At 42.8% G+C, this 23948-nt stretch overlaps 1 protein-coding gene across 1 annotated transcript in view; it reads left to right on the top strand.

Moving 5' to 3' along the window:
* The window catches only part of GSE1 (Gse1 coiled-coil protein), a 428548-nt gene that overhangs the window by 14014 nt on the left and 390586 nt on the right, over nt 1–23948 (top strand). The window lies entirely within an intron of this gene.

Raw genomic sequence — 23948 nt, 5'->3', positions numbered from 1 at the left:
TGTTTGTTTTGGTTCCATTATTGTCATTTGTTTTATTAATATGGCAAATACTGTTCTGGTTTGGTTCTGATTCAGGGTACTTAGCAGTTCAGATGAGACTTTTTCAAAATAATGAGATTATCAGGGAAATGAATGGTTTGGACCAGATTTCCATGCATCTCCAAGAGCATGGTTGGATTAGTTCTATAATTCAGTTAGATTTGTTGCATAAACCCACTAAAATGTATTTGTTTGTGTTTTTAAATCTATACCCTGCTTTTCTTCAGAGAAACCCAAAACAGTAGCAGAATAGCAGAAAAACATTAACTGGCATTCAGTACCTGTGCTTTCCAGAAAGGGCTTCTTGAAAAGCAATGTGCACTTGCCAGGCAGGCTTCTATGGAGAAGGCATTCCCCACAGTTGGAGCTACAACTGAAAAGGCCCTGCCTGTTGGCGGGCCCTTCCAAGCATCCTTTTTATTGTGCTTTCACAATGATTTGTGCTCATGATGGTACCGGGGTGCTTATATGTGATTCCACTTTCAATACAGCTTGTTCCTGGAAAACCATTGGGACAGACATACTGCTTTGTTTCTATTCAGTGCATGTTTTGCACCTTCCTGCTGAAGTCCTTTAACTTTTCAGACCAATTGACTGACTGGGAGGTCTTGTGCAACATACCCACTTACCAGCAGATTGGATGTTTTGTGATAAAGAAGATGGTGGGAAAGTGCAGTGGAAAGTGTGGGATGACAATTGCTTTGACACAACATCATCTAACCTTCCCACAAACAAATCAGGGTGAATGTTCATTAAATAGCCAGCCTCCTCTAATCTCCCTGCAAACAAATCAGGATGAATAGTCAATAAACAAGTCATCTGAAAGCACCCTGATGCAACAATAACCACCCTGATACAATCATGAGTACAAATAATCACGAATGCCCAAGAAAAAGATGGGTGGAGGGGCCAAAAATGTATTGGGTCTGCATTTGTTGAAAGAATATCATTAGCGCTTGCTCAGACTACCATGACTTGCTTTCCTTGCTTTTAGATATTGCTTTCTTTTCTTCCAGCCCTCTCATAGTCTGGAGTTAGAGGGTGCTTCCTGAGGGCATGGAGAAAGCTGTTAAGAGGATAAAGAATCTCTTCTATCTGTCCAGATGTGATAGGTCAGCAGGAAGTCTTGTTTTCATTGTGTTGCAGCTGGGCAGGCAATGCCTGTTGATGTGCCCCAGGGTCTGGCTCAGTGGATGTCTGAGGATTAAGTGTAATCGAAATTCAATATATTCTGTAGCAAGATAAGAAGGGAGACTGAATGGAAGACCTCTATATATGCACACGTATATGCTGTTTTTACACACAGAGACAGGTTTTCTAAAGTGGGTAAGCTAGTCTGTGCATGGCTGTTTGCGGAAGACAATGGGCTCCTCCAGACAACCTGTTTATTGAGCATTTATCCTGATTTGCTTGTGCAGCACTTATGCAGTGGTTAGATTATGCCTGGCCTTTTTATTGTTAATGGGGTGATTGTATGACAATGAGCATTCATTCTGCATCCATGCTTATTTCCTTGCAGGCTGTTTACATATCTTCCGGTTAATCATTTGTTCATCCCCCTTTTCAGTGTAGTTTCCTGTCACAACCCTAAAAAGTCATTTTTTTAAAAAAGGGGATTTGTTGTGCTAGGCTGACAGAATGTTTTAATTCACTTCAATTCTGCAATCCTAAAGTTCTGATGTATGTTTGAATCCCGCCTGCAAAATCCCTCCTTAGTGCTCGAAATTTACTGTGTCTTTTGGAAATGCTATTTATAGATTGCAAAGATAGGGATGCAACTGCAAGCTCATAGCCAGTGCACAATTCCCAAAGGAGTTTCTGCATGCCCCAGAGGCCAGCAAGCTGAGAACATAGTGCTGAGTCACACTGTTCTCTTGTGCCAAGCAAAGAGGTGGGGAATCTCTTTCTAGGCTCATAAAGCCTGGCAGTTGATGGCAAATGATAAACATTTTTACAACACTCCATCAAAACCTCAAACCAAGCAGCCTATTACGGATGGCCCAACTGCATGCAGGCTCCAAGGGTGTATAAAAACTTCATTTGTGGTGCTTGATCTATGAGGATGGTTTCATACATAAAAGTTAGTTCTTAATATTGCACTCATTGAATGATGGTTGTGAAAGTGTGAATTAGCCTTTAATAGGATCCTTCCTGCCTTTGTGGTTCTGCATCAAGAAAGATCTGAATGTGGGATAGTGTGCCAGGTGTATGCACTCTAAGAAAATGTGGAGAAATCAAAATTATGTCCTTTCTATGTGTATAGTTGTGCAGCCAGAAGAGGGCAGCCAAAAGCTTTATATTCAGGATAACCTTTCCAGCCCTGTGCTCTGGACTTGTTGAATAACAGCAATTCCAGGGAGGCACTGTAACTGAGAATGGTAAAATTCTCTGCAAGCATTTTGATTTCTCAGGGGATGCTTTATTACTAAGGGTGTTTGCGTATGTGAGCCTTGAATTGGTTGTGATTTAAATTAAGCTCTAGTGCAGCTACAAAACTTAGAAGCTACAGTGTGGATTCAGATTGTCTTCTAAACTCTATACTACAGTGAGAATATTTACAGATGTCTATTTCTGCTCCTATAAAAGGGAAGTATCTTATGTAAAAACAGAGGATTTTAACACAGCCTTCCAAACCTGGTACTGTGCAGATGTTTTGGACTACAGATCCCTTCAGCCCCAGCCAGTACAACTAATTATCAGGAATGATAGGAGGTGTAGTCATACAACATCTGGAAAGCACAAGGTTGGGGATGACTGACTTAGAATCAGGTTTTGGGGGGAGACCCCCTATAAACCCAAGAAATTGATGAATGTCAGAATCTAGCTAATATTTGGGGATAGGAAGGGAAAATGCAAACTATAGAATTGTTCCAGTCAAGGAATCCCTGGGTCCCAGCCTTGCCTTGAACGCAAATCATTATGAAATGATGGCCAGACATCAAAGAAGGTTCTCAGATCTGTGCAAAACAGGGATTGCCAAAGTGAATGTGGGTGTTGTTGTTGTTTTTTGTGTATAATTTTTATTAATTTTCCAATAAAAACAAAATTATAGCACAATTAAACATTCGGAGTTCATCACACGTCTTTTTTCTTTTAGACTTCCATCAGCAAGTCTGATAATTTTCCGTAATTATTACATATCTTCACATTTCTTCATTTATATTGCACTATGTATATCTTATCTTACCATGTTATTTAAACAATATTTCTACCAAAGAATGTGGGTGTTGTTTTGTAGGAGGCTTGGGTTTTTGGAGAGAGGTGTACTGGGAAGGAGGAGGACAAAGGCTAGAACTCTATGAGGGGCAGGAGGTCAGAACTTTCTTAGCTGCTGGCTGGTGAAGGCTGCACCAAGACACCTGCGGCCATGACTGACTGCTGCTTTGGACCCAAGATTACTGAAGCTATGAGGAGGGGCAATGAGAGACACTCTTGAGGTATAATGTTCTGCGTCCTCTCCATTGCAGACTTCCAGGTGTAAATATGTATTAAGAAACCTTAATTCTTAAAGACACTAGCCTCCACTGTGCCTCAGTCTTCTCAATGGAAACACGATCTTGGGTAAATGCCTGAAACTCCTGGAATCCTGAAACACTGCTCATGGAGATTGGGCTGGCATGTTACAATATGTTAGCACTTCATCCCTGAATGATTGCAGGATCTGGTTTGTGGAGCTTACAGGGTGGGCCACTTGTTGTTTTTTTGCTGTTGCTTTTGGAGCACGATGGATCCTGGCTATTAAATTAGGAGTATGTCATAAAGAAAAATACACAGCAGTGTTTGGGATATAAAAGCAGGGCTATTTTTGAGAGATGCTTAAGAGCAGGAAACCAAAGGGCATCGCAAACAGAATGCTGATCACCTGCACATGCTCTCCTACCCAAAACAAAATGCTATCAATATAAGAAATGTATGTTGAAAAAAAGAGGGAGGAGAAAACAAAGAGAGAAATTAAGAGCTTTTCCAGATTTCTTTTTGTGCTTCATGATTATTTGTTGTCAGGATGGTGTTGGGACTGTTATATGTGATCCCACATTCAATACAGTGGTACCTCGGGTTACATACGCTTCAGGTTACATACGCTTCAGGTTACAGACTCCGCTAACCCAGAAATAGTGCTTCAGGTTAAGAACTTTGCTTCAGGATGAGAACAGAAATTGTGCTCCGGCGGCGCAGCAGCAGCAGGAGGCCCCATTAGCTAAAGTGCTTCAGGTTAAGAACAGTTTCAGGTTAAGTACGGACCTCCGGAACAAATTAAGTACTTAGAATCATAGAATCACAGAGTTGGAAGAGACCACAAGGGCCATTGAGTCCAACCCCCTGCCAAGCAGGAAACACCATCAGAGCACTCCTGACATATGGTTGTCAAGCCTCTGCTTAAAGACCTCCAAAGAAGGAGACTCCACCACACTCCTTGGCAGCAAATTCCACTGTTGAACAGCTCTTACTGTCAGGAAGTTCTTCCTAATGTTTAGATGGAATCTTCTTTCTTGTCGTTTGGAACCATTGCTCCGTGTCCGCTTCTCTGGAGCAGCAGAAAACAACCTTTCTCCCTCCTCTATGTGACATCCTTTTATATATTTGAACATGGCTATCATATCACCCCTTAACCTCCTCTTCTCCAGGCTAAACATGCCCAGCTCCCTTAGCCGTTCCTCATAAGGCATTGTTTCCAGGCCTTTGACCATTTTGGTTGCCCTCCTCTGGACACGTTCCAGTTTGTCAGTGTCCTTCTTGAACTGTGGTGCCCAGAACTGGACACAGTACTCCAGGTGAGGTCTGACCAGAGCAGAATACAGTGGCACTATTACTTCCCTTGATCTAGATGCTAACCCGAGGCTTTGTCAGTCATAATGTTTGCCAATTAGGTGGCATGTTTTGGGTATTCAAGGGGCTTTGTGTGAATTATCTTCTTATTCCTTATATACCTTGTAAACGACTAGGCCAATATTGTCACTCCCTCTTACAGTGAACTGGGCTGATGATTAGTGTTATTTATTAAATTTATATACTGATCTTCATCCAGTGATCACAGGGCAGTTTAATGGAAGCAAAACAGGCCACAGGTATCAGCAGGTGCGAGGAACCCTGAGATTTACAGGAGTATGAAAAAAGCTTTCAGATCTAAGAAACTTGGCATGTTCAGTAAACACAGAATGTTGACTGTTGAATGGGAAAATAAAATTGAAAATTGAAATGGGGAGTGGAATGCCCTACTTGAGCCTCTGGCTACTTAGAGACTCATGGAGGAGGACGTGGCCAACAGGAATCCTGCTTATGTTGAGGAGACTATACTACCACATTTTGTTGTAGATACCATTTACTAGAAAGAAAGGAAGCTGCCTTATTTGGAATCAGGCTCATAAGCCACCTAGCTCAGTGTTGTCTGACTGGCAGAGGCTCTCCATGATTTCAGACAGCGAATATTCCCAGTCCTGCCTGGAGAGGCCAGGGATTGCACCTGGGAATTTCCACATGCAAAGCATATGTTCTACCACTGCACAGCAGCCCTTTCACCAGTTCTCATATTGCAGAAGATTGAGAGAACAGCTACATTGCCTAAGCCAAGACCCATAATGAGTTCACAGTTGAGACAAGATTTGAATGAAGGTCTTGGTGGTTTGCAACTCACCTGTTAGCTTCCATATAGTGCAATTATCTGCATTCGGACATAAACTGGCATAGAAAAGCCACTGTCCTGAGATGCCTTTGACCCATATAACCTTTGGGTCAAATCCTCATTAGTTCAACATTTTATCCTCTTGACCAGTAACTCAGTAGCCTAAGTTGCTGCAAGCATTTCTTCAGTAAGAACTAGTATTAAGGGACACAACCTGGCCTCTTGGAAGCTTATCAGCTTTAAGGCTGTGTTGCTTGACTGAGATCTTGTTATTGCCATTGACCTGTTCAGAGGGTCCCAGTGGCTGTCTGGCTGTCTCTCTCTATAGCCAGCATCTCTCCAAATTGCTGGGGAATAGGAAAGGGAGCAAACACAATCTTCCTCGCTCTTCTCTTTATCAAACCCATGTTCCCAAATGAATGAGAACCTGCCTAAAGGGCAAACCTCAGATTAGGTATTGACTATCTGCCTAAATGGTGAGCCACCTGTTTGTTATATGCTGAGTTGCACTTCTGCAGTTTAGAGCTACACCCCCCCCCCACGGTATTATACAAGAGTGCATACATGCATGTCACAATACTCAAAGTAGTAAAAGAAAAAACTTTTAGAGTTTACAAAATGATTGCTCTTCAATTATATTACAGTAATAAAATATAATCAGCATCTATTATATGTGTTTGCAATGGGAAATATAGTTTTGCAATAATGTGAGGATGAAGGCTGAAAAAGGCTTTCCTTAGTGGTGATTTATGGATTCATGACCAGCAATATTTGTGATCACTGGGGGTCTGCAGCTTAATCCAGATAGTATTGGGTGCTAACATTGCTTGGATAACTGGCCAACCTGGAAAGGCTGAAAAAGGCTTTCCTTAGTGGTGATTTAGAGATACATGACCAGCAATATTTGTGATCACTGGGGGTCTGCAGCTTAATCCAGACAGTATTGGGTGTTAACATTGCTTGGATAGATGGCCAACCTAGAAACAGGCATTCAGCCTCTTCTGGAAGTGTGCACACTCCTCCTTAGAAGCAAGTTTGTAATTTGGAAAGGATCCATGATTTGGCCCTACCACTAAATAAACAGGAAGAGGCTATGGCCAGGACAGTTTTTGCACAACTTCAGTTGGTGTGCCATACTGCGGCTTTTTCAGGTGGTTTCCCATACTTCCAAATTAGGCAACACCTCTACTCATGTGGACCTTCCTGCAGCCCTTTTTGAAAAGCCATTTTATTACAACAAGTCTAATTTCAGTGTATCTTGGGATAAGTAAAATACTCCACAGCTATCCATATGATAGTAGAAAGGAAAACCTTTTCCTGGATCAGTTTTTGTTTGAAAACTCCTACTGAACATTTAGGACTTGGGTACTTTCCACTGGAAAGGTAAAAAAAAAGGTAAAAAAGAATCACCATACAGGAATCAATGGGGAATTTATTGGGATTTATTTTTTTTTAAATTCTCAGAAACAAAGCTTTCTGTGGGCACTTCAATTAGCTTCCCTGGATCACATTTACATTGGATAGTGTCAGGGGACTGGCATCGGAACAGGGGAGGGAGGCAGGGGGACGTTTGGGATACAGAGAGCCTCTGAGGCTTCTGAGGAGCAGTTCCTCTTCCAGTGAGGGGAAAAGCCACACCTCCAATGGAGAAGAAAGGGAAGGGGCCAGCCAAGTGGGATAGGGCTTGAGGATGCTGCTAAGAGCCCCAGGACCTCACCTAGCCTGGCTGGCCAGGAGGGACACACGCCACTTCCGTCGCCCAGCTTATGCAGAGGAGTGAAACGCAAGGAGGGGAGGTGGAGGCTTGGGGTGTCTAAGTTCTTATGTTGGGGGAAAAGCTGGAAGGGGCCACTCCCGGATTCTGCAATTGACTAAAACGGACATGAACTTTGTGTATCTGCACTGTAAATAGTTTGCACAATAAAACCTGTAAAAGACAGGTTGGAGTCCTGCCTGGTTACTCATGAGCAGCCACCTCGCAGCATCTGACAGATAGAATAATTCAACCACATACATGGATTGAATTGAATTTTTGGGGGATTTTTTTCCCCTCCCAGTATCTCGGAGTGGGGGGAGGGGCAAAGAAGTCTCTCAAATTGATGAGCAGCTGAAATTTTGAGATATGCAGGTGACCATGTCTCTTGTTATCTTGATAGTCATTCCTTTGCTTATGTTATGCTTGTTTGTTTTATTCAGTAATTTTTATTCCATCAAAGTTGTGAACTGCCTTGGGGCTTCTATTAATAGAGCTGAAGGACATGATAGGCATATTTTGTGGAACAAAAATAAGCAAAACAGTAGGGTCTTGCTTTCCCCCAAGAAATTTAAAATTTAAAGGATGAATGGCACATGAAATGGACAGACACTCCCCTGATATTTTAGTTAGAAGTAACCACAGAGGCTCCAAATTGGTTCTGAGCAGCAGTGCTGGGCCTATGCAGATTTCCTGATAATAATTGCCTCCCTAAGCAGTGGTGTGGTTAGGTAATTTTAGACCCAGGACTTAATGGTTTTATCCAGCAATGAAGAGGTGGGCTTTGTATGACTGTGTGACTGTTACTTAGTTGTGAGCATAATTAATATTTCTCTTCTTCCTGCCACCTTCCATTCTGTATTCCTGAGCAACAAACAACAAAATACTAACCCTGGTTTTTAAAAAAGAAAAACTCGGAGCATGTACATGTTAACACCACAGGAATAAAATTTTGCTACCCTGATGCTAAACTAGGGAAAAAGCAGCATTTTCTTGCATAAAAGGATAATACATGTTAAAGTAAAAAATAACAGCACAATATGAGCATCTGTGACCACATACTGTACACTTCCCAGCCACTCCTTTGCCTGTAACATGCTTTTAAAAATGAGGAAGGATGCCTGCCCATTTATCTTCTGCCCAATGAATATTCATCTTCATTGGATGACCCCGAGTTCTAGTATTATGAGAGGGATAAAAACTTTTCTTCCATCTATTTTCTCCATACCATGCATATCATGTCACCTCTTACTACTCACACTTTTCTCTAAACCAAAAAGCCTCAAATGCTGTAAACTTTTTCTTAGGGGAGTTAATCTATACCTTTGATCATTTTGGTTGCTCTTTTCTGAACTGTTTTTTCAACTCTGCTATATCCTTGAAATTGTGTCAGTCAAAAAGGAATAGCAGATGCTTTGGAGAGGGAGGGATTCATTGGGGACCACAGTGTGCAGGGCAGGGGAGGTTTCACCCTTTTCTCTCCAGCTGTGGTCCTGACAAAAAATGCCTTTCCACACCTGCTATTAGCTTTGGAAGGGAAGACTCTGTTGGCACCAATTCAGGCTTCGTCTCCAAGGCCTAAAAGCTGGTGTGGTGTGGAGGGAGTGATTTTAATAGGGAATTTGTCACTCTCTTTATTTCTGCAATCATCCCCGCCCCAATTTTGTTTTCATCAGACACAGAATTACTGGACAATATATTTCTCTTCTGTCCAAGAAAGAGCCTGGATCCTTATCTCCTCTCTCCCAGCAACTCCCATTGCACCCTGCCTGCTGCTGCTGCCAAATCGCCTCTTGCTCTCTGGAATGCTACAGATCTGTTTTTGTGTCTCCCGATGGCTTTCCCATGTGCTCTGTTTTGCCATCTGTTTTGCCCATCAGGCTTTAACGCCACGATAACCTCACGCTGTGCACTGTGAAGCTCGGAGACTGAGTTGTCTTTGGGGAGACTTCCTCTCCATGAGAGGCCTGCTTCACAGAATTAAGTGCTAACAAAGCCCTGACTGTCCGTGCAGCAGGTAATCCTCTAGAAAAAAGCAGATCCATTTATTCTTTTTTTTAAAAAAAAAATAAATCATTCCAACTGCAGCATTTAAAAGAATCGAATGTGCTGTTTTTTAGAAAACAAAAGGCAGATCCCCTGTTGAGAAAGAGAGTGGCTGAGTGTCTTGTCCGTTGTTATAATTGAGAATAGGGAAGAAAATAACTTTCAGATAAAAAGTTTGGATGGACTTTTTTTTTTTTAAGGGTCAGAACTAGTTCTGCTTTCTGTCCAAAGTGGAATAATAATAATAATAATAATAATAATAATAATAATAATAATAATAATAATTTTATTTATATCCCGCCCTCCCCAGCCGAAGCCGGGCTCAGGGCGGCTAACAACATAAAGCTTTTGAATGTGTTAAGATAGTGGTGGGGATCTAGTAGCTCAGGGGACAAATTCAGGCTATAGTTGGCTAGGCTAAAGCACTGGCAGTGCAATCCTGTGTAAGTTGTTGTTGTTGTTGTTTAGTCGTGTACGACTCTTTGTGACCCCACGGACCAGAGCACGCCAGGCACTCCTGTCTTCCACTGCCTCCCGCAGTTTAGTCAGACTCATGTTTGTAGCTTCGAGAACACTGTCCAACCATCTCATCTTCTGCCGTCCCCTTCTCCTTGTGCCCTCAATCTTTCCCAATATTAGGGTCTTTTCCAGGGAGTCTTCTCTTCTCATGAGGTGGCCAAAGTACTGGAGCCTCAGCTTCATGATCTGTCCTTCCAGTGAGCACTCAGGGCTGATTTCCTTAAGAATTGATAGGTTTGATCTTCTTGCAGTCCATGGGACTCTCATGAGTCTCCTCCAGCACCATAATTCAAAGCATCAATTCTTCAGCGATCAGCCTTCTTTATGGTCCAGCTCTCACTTCCATACATCACTACTGGGAAAACCATTGCTTTAACAATACGGACATGTGGACAAGGTGATGTCTCTGCTTTTTAAGATGTTGTCTAGGTTTGTCATTGCTTTTTCCCCAAGAAGCAGGCATCTTTTAATTTCGTGACTGCTGTCACCATCTGCAGTGTGTAAGTAAGTAGCTGCAAATGTGCCTTTTTTGAACTGCACAGGGTACAACACTAGTGGTGCAGCAATAAAACTGCTAGCACATTTGCCAAGTTAAGCATAGTCCTGTATGGTTTCAAATTGGATGAAGGACCATGTGTTGAGATTCCTGCATTGCAGGGGATTGGACTAGATGATCCTCAGGGTCCCTTCCAACTCTACAGTTCTATGATTCTAACATTTGTTTATTTTCTGTATGCATTTTTGTGTGTGCTCCTGCAACATGCATAATCCCAAATTTGATGGAAAAGATAAAATATTAAAGGTGGCCTTTTCTTTTAACAAGGAATTTGTAGTTGTTAAATAGCAATTTAAAAGTTCTTCAAAATTCACAGAGACATATTTTTTTGTGATGTTCATTTACAGAATGTAGTGTAGGGTCACTGAGCAGTTTTTTAAAACATAGTACATTTTGGTGCTTAAAGAATTTTTAATTGGTGGACAGCCATGGGACCTGAAGCTTGTTGTAGTTTTTAAGGGTGTTTCCAGGCTGAAGCTTAATATTGCATGTGGGTCGTTCAGATACTGCAAATGGGTCAATGTCAGTGAGGCCCCCCACCCCAATTTATTGGATTTTCTGCAGAAAGGATGAATTTGGATTAAATGGGGAGGTGGAGGGAGACATGCTGGCAGTTTGATGCCAACGTGTGGGAATGTTCAAGGATGCAGGAGAGGTTATATTGTTTGATTATATCCTTTCCAACTTGTGTTAACAAGTTCTACAATTTAGCAGAGTAACATTGCCCTTTTTAAACTTAGAGCAGATGCCTTTGCTCAGGCTTGCTAAAGCCTCTATAATACGTTTTAAAGGTATTTCCCCATTTAGTCCCTCATAAAAAGATAAGACACGACACAGTCTTCTGTAAAAGTATAAAAAGAGTTTACTCACACATTCTGTTCACAATTGGATCCCAGAAGGCAGACTTAGCTTAGAAAAGTTATATACACCTGGAATCTATCTTAGGCTGAGCAGATGTTGCTCCTTCGACAAATGTAGTCAGAGAGAGATAGATGACGGCCAGTCCTATGCTTTTGTTACCTGCACAGGTGAGGCCACGCCCGCCTCCCAGAGGAAGTCTGTCCCAGCCTAGGAGAAACAGGAAGTTCTGACTGGCTGGTCCAGACATCCCTTTTATGTCCACTCTAGGGATGTTGTAGTTGGCTGCTCTTGTGTTTCACATCCCACACAATGACATCCTGTCGACACTGCAACAACAAAAACAACAGCAGCAGCAACAACAACAACCCTTGCTTGTATGAGGAGAACCAATCCCAGAATAAACACCAATCTGGAAGCCCCCTTAGGTTCCAAGATACCATCAGGTTATGATTGTTTTGATAATCAAAGAACAGGATGAGAAATTCCTAATGGTTAGTAGAACCTTTAAACTAGGGATACATCCTTGACCATCAGCGCAGCTAGCGTGCCAGCCCTTAGGTCATAAAAGGAGTCAAAAGCTCCACTTCTGTTGAAGGTAGAAGGGAAGAGAGCAGCATAATTTATAGTTCATCTGACAAGAGTTGTAGCCAAGAGAGAGGGGGAGAATCATTCTGGAATAGCTGGAATTCTCCAGCCACTATGACTCCAAAGGATAAGCCTTGTGGAATGTGTGCATGTGTGTGCTTTGTGGGGTAAACTTTTTGATCTATGGTGGCACGCTTCCCAAACCAAAACACAGGGAAGTAGTGAAAATTCTTAGAGCAGGGGTGGGGAACCTGTTGCCTTCCTGTCATTGCTAGAGTCCAACTCCCACCATCTCTTATCATTAGCCATTCTGCCTGGGGTTATTGCGAATTCTAGTCCAGCAACAATCGGGGGTGCTACATTGACAACCTCTGGGATAGGAGGAGCCACACATAATAGTATTTCAGATAGTCTGCTGGCATCGTAAATGGATTTATTGTTGCTGAGCAATGCTGTCTGATGTGGTATAGTCACTCTTTTACATTCCCGCTAGGTCAGTGGCCTTGTGGGAAATGAACAGTGTGGCTAGATTGAGCCATTTGGTGCTGCTTGGAATGATGGTCCAGAAATTTGTTTTAATGTGGGCCTCAGGATAGGTATTAGCAATGGTGCTGCCCAAGCTCTGGAGCCCTGGCAGCTGTCCAAGGATGCCAAGGGTTGACACCTGCCCTGTCTACTCCCTATTAGTACCAATGTGACCCCACCAATGACCAGACCATACTAAAACCTACTGAAAAACTTGGATAACACAAGTGCATGATTTGCATTTGTATAACTTGGTTGATAGAGAATGAAACTTGAGATTCAACCAGGTGACTGTAATGTCCACTCAGGCCAGAAAATTCGATACTTCTGCAGAATACCAAATTCTCACTGACAGTTCCTGCCTTGAAGCAGTGCTTTGATGCAGGCTTATTTAATTGTCCAGCTAAGGAACCAAACGTACAGTGAAATCTCAGCAGATACAGATCCTTTTGTGACACTCAGCACATAACAGACTCGTGTGTCTGTGTGTGTGTGTCCGTCCAAGGTGAAATCGATCCAGCTGAGAAGACAGAGCAAAACACTCTTCACTCTTCTTTCTCCAACCCCTCCCCTCCCCTCTCTGTTTTTTCTGGGCTGAGAACCAGCTGTTTCTTGTAGTTCAGGAGATGCTGGCTGACAGATTATGTATTCTGTGTTGTCTCCTCAGAGATGGTAAAGCAGGGGGGGAGGATAGGAAAGGAATAACTGTAGAGCTAAGCAATTTCATGTCCCTCTTGCTTAGAAGGCTTTGTAAAGCGGGACATTTATAGGAAACACAATAGTAATAACTGGTTATATGCTTACACATGATACATTTAAAGCACATGTACCTCACAGAGCTGTAATTCCCAGCATCCCTAACAACAGGCTTCCTCAGCCTCGGCCCTCCAGATGTTTTTGGCCTACAACTCCCATGATCCCTAGCTAGCAGGACCCGTGGTCAGGGATGATGGGAATTATAGTCTCAAAACATCTGGAGGGCTGAGGTTGAGGAAGCCTGCCTAAAAAACTATGGTTCCAGGATTCTTTAGGAGGAAATAATGTGCTGTGATAGGCAAAAGCTTGGGGTGGGGGCCAGCATAACCGTGTTGGTTTTTTTCATATGAAAAAAACAGAAAGCAATCCATTAATCTGGCAAGAGATTAAAGTTTCGTGTACAAGATAGCATGCTTGTTAATGGGGCTCCCTCAAAATTCCTTATCCAAATTCTAAAAAGGAATTCTTTGGATGGGATTCACTATGTTCAGGTAGGAGTCAGTCACATGCCGGCAAATTCAGTCTGTGCAATAATGGTTGATTGAGAGCAAGACACCTGCTTTTTCAAAAGGTCAGGCATTTTATTATAAGAAATGTGACAGAGAAATGCACTGGAAAGTGTGAGGTGACACTTTCACTGATGTAATATCATTTAACCTCCCTGCAAACAATTCGTTAAATGTTAGTTAATTTTCTAAACACTTCTATTGTTTTCTGTTAAGTTAACACACAAAAGATTAAATGTTGTGACCTCCCAAATAATGGGTGATATCCAATGTTATATTCAATGCAGACCCATCTACATCAGTGGATCTTCTCTGAGCATGACTGAGGGCTGATCCACAATTCTGCTTGTCCCATGGCTAGAAAGCATGCCTGCTTTCTAGACATGGGTCCAAGCGGATATCTCCTTGCCCTGCTCCTTTCCCAGTGAAAACCTGCTCTTCTGTGCTATATCAGAACAAAACATAAATCTGGCGAAAACCTGAATTTCTGTTTGCTCTAGTTGAGTACTAACGAGTGGTTATCCCCTGGAAAAAGCAGCAGGACAATAGGAAGTGTGGATAAGCCCTTACTTGGATATCACCCAATAATAACTAGGTAGATCGCCTTCCCTTGTTTAAAAATAACTAGTTAGGCTGGGCCCACCTGCTTTCTAGCTCACCAAAATGCCAGGATAGAATAGGTAACAAATTGAAAAAAAGTAATTAGACAATATTGAGTATAAGGCAGCTTCCTCTGGTTAAATCAGCTTTGGCTCCACAGTTATGTATATAGTATGTGAAATTGGGGAATGGAGGGTTTAGAAGACCTTAGAGAATAATAGAACATGATTCTCGGAGAGAGAAAGTGCCTTGAGATGTTTTAAGGCAGAGACTGGAAGGAGAATATATTAGCTGCAATATTTTACAAGAAGAGTCTGGTTCAATAATAGAAAGCTGATTTTATTTTATTTTTAAAGCAGAGTGGGGCTGCCGGGCTTCTCCTATGCTGGGACTTTGCCCTTCAGCCTATGACTGTGTCAGCAGGAAAAACAAACAAGCAAACACCCCAGCTGGAGTTCAGAGGGCTGGTCTTCTATGCTTATACTTTTGTGTAATTGATCTTGGAGCCTCATAATTCTGAAGGTGGAAATGTCTGTGGACATTTAGGAAACTTGCAAAAGCTGAGGTGCAGAGTGTTTTAAATCTGTCAAAGCCAGAAACTTGCTCCAATAGGTTGCTTTATTGTGAGTGGGTAGACAGGATAGAGGCAATGGAGCCAGAAGTATTGCCAGACAGACCTCCTTAATAGTCCTGACAACTACCATACCTTCCTTTTGTTATGCTATAGTTCAGCTTAATGTGTCTCTGGAACCTGACTTGTGGCTTAGCTTTCCTGGACAAACCACTGGATTCTTTATGCTCCACCTTGGTCACTAAGAAATTCCAGCTGGGGTTCTTTTGGGGAACCCCATGCCCCTGAGATTTACTAGGGACTGAGCCTTTAGTGTGGTAGGCCCTGCTCTGTGGAACCGCTGGCCAATAGAAGTCAAGCATGAGTTGTCTCTGCAGTTTTTTTTAAATAAACTACTGTTCAGACATACCTTTAGAGTAGGATCCCCCAAGCAGTTGTGCTTCTTAGGTTGTACCCCACCTTGTCTGGTGCGGTTTATAAATAATTAAGTGAGTGAGTGAGTGAGTGAGTGAATGAATGAATGAATGAATGAATGAATGAAAAGGTTCTCATGTCAGGACCCTTGTCTTTGAGCTTGTGTCTTGTTTCAGGTGAAACTGAACCACGCAGTTCCCAAAGTCTGCTCACAGGATCAATATTTTTTTTAAAAGCAAGGTCTTGTAGTAGTCCAAAGTCAAAACACAGTGGCAATGTGAGAGGCAAGGCCCTGAAGCAGTCCAGGGTCAAAACATGGAGGTGGTGGTGAATGCATGGTCCGGTTAAGAACTAGGTCACAAGAAAAGTCAAGGAGCTACTGCATGGATACTGTTCCAGCACTCTATGTCAATAATTGAAGGAATTTCACTCTGATCCTTCAGTACCCCACCTAGAGCAAAGCTGCAGGCCATCCAGACTGCCTGAAGCACAAACTTTTCATCAGAACCCTCTGCCAAACACCACATGGGGTAGCCTACACACCTGCCATAAGACACCATGCCAACAAGACCCAGGTGGTCTTTCCATGGTGAGTGGGATATATTTTTACAGCTCTCAACATCTGTGAAGACATTTTAAAAAGCTGGACTGGTTATGACAATTCAACCCAGGCCCCAAAAGGAATGAGCTTGAAGGGCTCCTTCACCACACTCCTTTAAGAAAAGTGGTTGTATTTCAAATGCCAAAATTCCCTGCAACAAGGTGACTTCCTTCTGGATGTATTGAACCAGGCACCTGGTTTCATATGGCAGATAGCTTGAGTGTGGGCAGTGCCAAAGGGTGTTGGGGGAGAGGTCTGAGTAGGGGAATTCCAGGGCCACTCAAGCTAGGAAGCTGTGGCATATTACATAAAATTGGAAATGGGTTGCTAGGATTGCTGGCTCAAGATATGTTCCCATCCCAAACAGCTTCATTATATAACTGAAGAGATGCTTTGCAGTGCTGCAGACAGAGAATGGTGGTGTGCAAACTCCTGGACTACACCTAGCTATGCTCAATCCAAGATCTGTATCTCCAAAATCATTTGAGGGGCACCTTTTGGACTACACACTTCACCTTTGACATTCCTGAAAATACTAACAGTCAAGTGACTGCACTGTTTACCAGGGTAAACATACCAGGAATTTCATCTGCAATGCTTGGCTTTGGTGAGGAAGATTTTGCTCACTCCCAACTCTAGATCATTTATGAACACATTTAAAAAGCACAGGTCCCAATACTGATCCTTGGGAGACTCCATTTTCTTGATCCTTCCATTGAGAGAACTGTCTACTACCTCTAGTACATCCTTACCTCTGTTTCGTATAGAGAATGCATCCAGTGATAATAGTGTGTCCCACTCTCTCTACATTCCACCAGATTTGCATGCATTGTGCCCACTGTATCTATGCTTCTTTAAGACCAAGTACTTCAGCTTGTCCATCTTGGCTTGCTGAAAAACTCTCTTCATACTGGCAAACAAATTGTAAAAACTTCCTTATGCAGCTAATTGGTCAATTATTGAGTTCCCATTAAGGAACAGTTCCTATTCTGCATACTGTTAGGCTGAATTGTGAAGTTGGTTCTCTTGAACTCCTTTTGTCTGGTGCTCTATTAAGAAGTTGTGTAAGCATTTAAGCTTTAGACTCATTAGCAAGAAAGCACCTGTTTGGGGACGGGGTTGGTATAAACCAGAGCTGTTGCTTTTGCTCATTTTGCAAACATGAAAGTAATGTTTTCACAGTTCAACATGAAAAACACGTCTACCCTCAAATATTTCCCTCTCAGAAGTTTTCTTTTTTTCTTGTCTTTTCTTTAAAGGTTCCCTGATTTTGACAGATTGCAGATGGCTTCTTTAGGGCAGGGCTATAACAGAAATAGACTCGGGCACACTGGAAATGGCATCAATCAGTCATGGGGACGGATTTTTCCAAAATGCTTTTCAGCCTAAAGCATATAAAGCTGTTATATGTAGCCAGTGAAATATGTGTGCAGTTCTGCATCAATTTGTCCATCTTTAGTTCAGTGCAAAATTTGCCAATGCCCTTCTTAACCTTTTCCACTGGCATACAGCAGCTGATTACTTTGATCTGTGTTTGTCCTTTTTGCAGACAAAGGGCTCCTCCCACCCATCTGTTTTTTGAACATTCATCCTGATTTGCTTGCACAAAGCTTATGTAGAGGTTAGACTATGACTATGTCTGGTCTTTATTGAGCATTTGTTTGTGGGCACATTATCATAGCTGTCAAGTGTCCCTTATTTGAAGGGACAGTCCCTTATTCCAGCGCCATGTCCCGCTGCTGTCCCTTATTGATGGATGTCCCTTAAATGTCCCTTAAATGATGTCCCTTAAATTTCAAAGGAAGCAGCTCCTCTCCCTCCCTCCCTGCCGGCCAGGGAGGAGGGAGGCTCCAACTGTGTTGCTTGGCTGTGTTGCTCACCTAGTAAGAAGTCTAAGAACGACTGGGGGGTGGAGCTTGCATGCCTTGTGTGTGGCTAGTTAATGCAAGCTGAGGGGTTTTTTGAATGCTGGATGCCATTTTCTTGCACGTGCTGCTGCAAACTTTGCAGTGCAAAGCCAGGCCGGGGAGCCATATTAAGTTGAGGCTGCATAGGCCTTGTGGTGCATGTGATTCAGATTTTATTCAGTTGAACCTCTGGTTACAAAGTTGGTTGGACAGTGTTCTTGAAGCTACCAGCATGAATTTGACCAGACTGCAGGAGGACAGGAAGACTGGAGTGTCTGGAACAGGTGAGGCTGCAGGTCCCTTATTTTGGCTGCTGGTCCCTTATTTTCAAGGCTGCTGGTCCCTTATTTTCAAATCTGTAAGTTGACAGCTATGCACATTATATGACAGTGATCATTCATTCTGCATGCAACCTGATTTCTTTGAAGGGTATTTCTGTATCTTTCCATTAATCAGTTTTTCATCCCACACTTTTCAGTGCACTTCCCTGTCACTTTTCTAACTGCAGGGTCTGTTTGTTGTGCTATGGTGACAGAGTGCTTTAATCCACTTTAAATGCACAATCCTAAAGTTCTGATATGCACTTGATAATACCTCATTAGACTCTGTGCAACTGACCTTAAGGTGGAACAAAGGAACTTGGGAGACTGCAAGGTGAAATCGCTGAGGTTAAGTGCTCTCACTTGATCTAAATCAGGATAAATGAATGTTCATCACACTATATGTGTTAATTAGTTTATCGATCCCAGGATGTCTGTGTTAACAGCAGGTTTTTTTGTGAATGGCCATTGATAATAACAAAATTATCAACGTCTGTACTTTTCTGCTTTTCATTTCCTTCTGACCTGTATAAAATCCCCGCCCACACATCCAACCATGAGTGATATTCAGTGCTAATTCTACTCAGAGTAGACTCATTGAAGTTGATGGACATTACTTACTAAGATTTATTAATTGCAGTGGGTCTATTCTGAGTGTGCCTTAGTTGACTAATACTGTGTGTGTGACACACACTCGCAACTCAAGATAATTTTGTGCATCTGATGGAACTGACTGTAAGCTTTACTACTATAAATGTGATTTTGAGTGCCAGAAGAGTCTTTGTTGTCTTTGCTGCAAAAAAACATGGCCACCCCTCTGGAAGTCCATCAAGTTTGTTATGGATCGAAGGGAAAAGCTAACCTTCATATGTTTGCCCTTCCTGCACAAATCATTTGGCATAGTCTTTAGTGCCATTAGACATGTTTCCTTTCCTCTCCCTTGGCAACATTTCATTTCACATGACCTTAATCCTTGCCTGTTCTCTTCTATCCCTTCTCTATGTGGCCCCCATATTGGGAAATCTAAACATACATTATTTATTCAATCACTTTCCTAGGTTACCAATGTAAAGACATCCATTACAAACAAAATTATGTTACATAGGGGTGTCCACAAGATGCGATAGGCACCTTTATTTACATTTCATTGATTACCTCTCAGATTACTTAAAAAGCCTGACAGCTGATTGATTAAAAAAAAATCTTTAAAAGGTTGATGGCTCTAGCTTTAAGATCTTCCTGTTTGGGCTGGTTTCTAAAGTTCAGTTTTTTAAGCCTTTAACTGGGAGTTATTTCTTTTGGGCATGTGCTTTATTTACTTTGATTTTTCATCAGATACTTTATTGTGTGTGTTGTTTTAATCTTCCAGCCTGCTTACCTAAGGAAGGGGGCTAGAAATCATAACAATTAAGGCTACAGTCATAAACTTACCGGGAGGAGTAAATCCTATTAAACTTGATGGTATTGTTACACGTCACCCTCAATCACAGCAGTGCGAGTTCCATGTGTGCTTTACCCAAGGTCTGTGTTTCCTTTTAAAATGAGGCACAGTGGAGACTGTGGTGTCTTTATGATATATGGTTTACTTACACATATATACAACCTGAGCCTATGCTGGAGGGATTCACAGCATTACACTCCAAGAGACAGCAGCACATCACCCCAGCTGGCACCTGGGGTGGACCAAAGTTGTGGAGCTGTAGAGCTTTTGGGGGGAAATAAAAGTTGTTGAGCTGCCAGTTTCAGGGACAGGAAGTGGCTCTGCCTCCCTGCAGCACCCAAAATGCCCAGCAGCGTTCCTAGGTCACATCACTGCCACTGCAATCCTAAATTCAACTCCTCTTCTTCCAACTCTAGTTCAAAGTCTCTTTTCATTCTAATTAATTCTAAGTTGAGGGAGAGACCTCTCCCATTTGTCCTTTGACACAGTGCCAATCCCTTAGTCCTTCTAATGACTTACTTTTTGTGGGCTATTACCAGCCATGCTCCTGGCTTGTATTTTAACATGCTAAATCCGGTGTCTGGCACTGAGGAATTAGAAGGGGGTTCCAGGCACCCAACAAACTCATGATAGTATTTTTCTTGAAGAAACAGGTGTCAGAGTAGGTTGCATATCAATGAACTTTCAAGGGGATTTTGTCTGATATGTTAGTTGTGACAGTCTTCATGGCAAGTAAGCATGTCAGAGAATTCCATCAGAAACAGAAACAGGAGCAGAAATTTCTGCAACTCACATGTTCATTAGATGACAGGAATGGAAATCATGCAAGCAAATATGAGTGGTACTCAGTATAGTTTTTATAGTCCACAGATATTAAGTAAATAATTACATTGTTTTCTTTATTGTTTTGACATTTCATCTTCACTGAAATGCATTTAAATTAATTGCATAATTAATTATATAAATCTCAGCCGTACCAGATAGTGAAATGAACAAGGTAGGTCTTAGCAGAAACTGAACTGCAGCAGAATTGAAACAGCACTGACTCCAGTTAACATAGGGCAGGATGAAACCTCTGCCTTCTTACATCCTATATGATCACTGAATGTGTGTCTTGGGAACTAAGCTGCAAATATGGGAGAAGTCTCAAGAAAAAGGATGGGGAACAGTGTGAGGAAAACCTGTGCTGAAATTACATTGTGGCTCATGCATATTGTACAAGTGTGAGCACACGTAATGGCATCAAAAGGAAGCATCACATACAAGATATGGTTGCCGTCACATACTGGGGGCAGCCATCACACAGGAGAGCTGATGGTGACCCCTGGTGGTGCAGGTCTGTTGGTGGGTTGGTTGGTTCAAATCCTTTAATTAACGCAGTGTGATTATGGTGTTAAGTCTCAGAACTAGTTTCTTAGTCAGGCTGGGTCTCTGAGATGCTGGGTGAGCATTAGGCAGCTCTTCTAGGGCCATATATTTGCTTCTTCCCTAAAGGCACTTGCACCAGCTCCTGCCAGAGTGCTTCTTTTTGAAACTGGCAGCTGAAGAGGAAGCAATGTATTTTAATTCAGGTCTTGTGGATATCCTGTAGAGGTGCACTATGTAGGACACAAGTCCCTGCTAGTTGCCAACAGAATCTGGAGTTGCTGCTAGAACGCTAAACCACCTCCCCGTTTTTTGTTTGTCACACCAGCAACACTGCCTCTTCTGTCAGAGGAGGTCTTAGTGTTAAAAAAGTTACAACAATAACAACAACGATAATAATAATATTTTAATAATTTATTATTTATACATCGCCCATCTGGCTGGGTTTTCCCAGCCACTCTGGGCGGCTTCCAACAGAATATTAAAATACAGTAGTCTGTCAAACATTAAAAGCTTCCCTAAACAGGGCTGCCTTCAGATGTCTTCCAAAAGTCTGGTAGTTGTTTTTGTCTTTGACATCTGGTGGGAGGACGTTCCACAGGGCAGGTGCCACTACTGAGAAGGCCCTCTGCCTGGTTCCCTGTAACTTGGCTTTTCGCAGGGAGGGAACCACCAGAAAGCCCTCAGCACTGGACCTCAGTGTTTGGGCAGAACGATGGAGGTAGAGATGCTCCTTCAAGTATACTGGACCGAGGCTGTTTAGGGCTTTAAAGGTCAGCACCAACACTTTGACTTGTGCTCAGAAACGTACTGGGAGCCAATGTAGGTCTTTCAAGACAGGCGTTATGTCGTCTTGGTGGCCGCTCCCAGTCACCAGTCTAGCTTCTGCATTGTGGATTAGTTGTAGTTTCCAGGTCACCTTCAAAGGTAGTCCCACATAGAGCGCATTGCAGTAGTCCAAGCGAGAGATAACTAGAGCATGCACCACTCTGGCGAGACAGTCCATGGGCAGATAGGGTCTCAGCCTGCATACCAGATGGAGCTGGTAAACAGCTGCCCTGGACACAGATTTGACCTGCGCCTCCATGGACTGCTGCAAGTCCAAAATGACTCCCAGGCTGCGCACCTGGTCCTTCAGGAGCACAGTTACCCCATTCAGGACCAGGGAGTCCTCCACACCTGCCCGCCTCCTGTCCCCCCGAAACAGTACTTCTGTCTTGTCAGGATTCAACCTCAATCTGTTAGCCGCCATCCTTCCTCCAACTGCCTCCAGACACTCACACAGGACCTTCACTGCCTTCACTGGTTCTGATTTGAAAGAGAGGTAGAGCTGGGTATCATCCGCACACTGATGAACACCCAGCCCAAACCCCCTGATTATCTCTCCCAGCGGCTGCATGTAGATGTTGAAAAGCATGGGGGAGAGGACAGAACCCTGAGGTACCCCACAAGTGAGACCCCAGGGGTCTGAATACTCTTCCCCCCCCCCCACTTTCTGAACGCGGCCCAGGAGGAAGGAGCGAAACCACTGTATAACAGTGCCCCCAGCTCCCAGCCCCTCTAGATGGTCCAGAAGGACGTTATGGTCGATGGTGTGAAAGGCTGCTGAGAGATCCAGCAGAATTAGAAAACTAGAAAATTTGAACTATGCAGATGGAGTCCAGAGAGAAAAGAAACACTGATAATACATTACTGAGGAAAACTGAGCAAAACACAGTGTATAATTTAAGGAGAAATATAAATAGGGATGTTTTGCCTTTCTTACTTCAGGTCTTGTACATAGCAGGGAAACATACAGAGGAAAAACTCATTCATAACTACACAGCCAATCAGGGTGCAGTAGCCACTCAGCCTGGCAGTAGCAATATCACCTTCAACACTAACATAATTAACCCTTAAGTTACACACTGTATGACCATTGCTGTTGCACTTCCAATGTGTAGCTTACAGGCAGAGCAGTTAAAGCTACAAAGCAGGGATAGCAAAGAAACCATTTGCCTGTGAACCTGGAGAGCTGCTACCTGTCAGAGTAAACAGTATTGTCCAAGATAAGCCAATGGTCTGACTCAGTATAAGGCAGCTTCACATGTTCATCTTTTGCGTTTATAGAATCATGAGATAGCTTTAATAATTCCAAGATGTTGAAAATGCAGGCTCTTTCCATTGCCTTTCTAGGTCTGCATTTTAGCTTATTTCACATTTATCTCTTCTCCTCTGCTGGCTCAAGGGCAATAAATATTTTTAAAAGTGAAATTTGAGATCATTGCAACATGACCCTGGATATTGGTCCTTGAGAGGGTGGGGGGCAATACATTTTTATTAACACTGCAAAGCCTTTACAACTTAATATCTAATGATATACAGATGGGGTTTTCCTTTTGCTGGCTAGGTTAGTAAGCTGAAACAACAGGGACTCTAATGACTTGGTATCTGAAATCAAGGTAGAGACAAGTTTGAGCTATTCCTGGATTGGCTGGCAGACCACTGTTTATGCAGATGGGTTAGCCAATGGGGGAACAAAAGTCATATCTGCTCCATCTTGCAGATGTGGAGAAGGGGGGGGGGCAGAGAGAGAGAGATGGGATGAGTTTGTTACCCTGGCACTTTGCTTTGTTAAATGGGAGCCTGCAGCGTTGCAAGGGAGAAACGCCTGAGCATAGCAATAACAAGCATTTTAAAAAAGGAAAAAGAACCCTCTCAACTGTTCTCTAACTTTCCTTTCCTGACCTTGAAGGATGTTGGAAGGTGTCATCTCATCAGCATTTCTGCAGTCGCTGGGAGATGGGGGTAGGGTGTGTGTGTGTTGTGAGGGGGATGTGATTTTTCTTCCTTGGGGCACCCTGCCAAGAATAACAGCAGACTCCAGCAGGTCGGCACAGGAAGGGAACGGCTGGGAGCTGATTTGTAGCAGGAGCTTTGGAGAGCCAGAATGCATTTTTATGGAAGAGACCTTCAGAGATGCA

The sequence above is a fragment of the Podarcis filfolensis genome, assembly GCF_964270895.1.
Source record: "Podarcis filfolensis genome assembly, chromosome: 8".
In the NCBI taxonomy this organism is placed as follows: domain Eukaryota; kingdom Metazoa; phylum Chordata; class Lepidosauria; order Squamata; family Lacertidae; genus Podarcis; species Podarcis filfolensis.
Note: the sequence above shows the minus strand (reverse complement) of the source record. Positions and strands in the feature narration are given on the sequence as shown.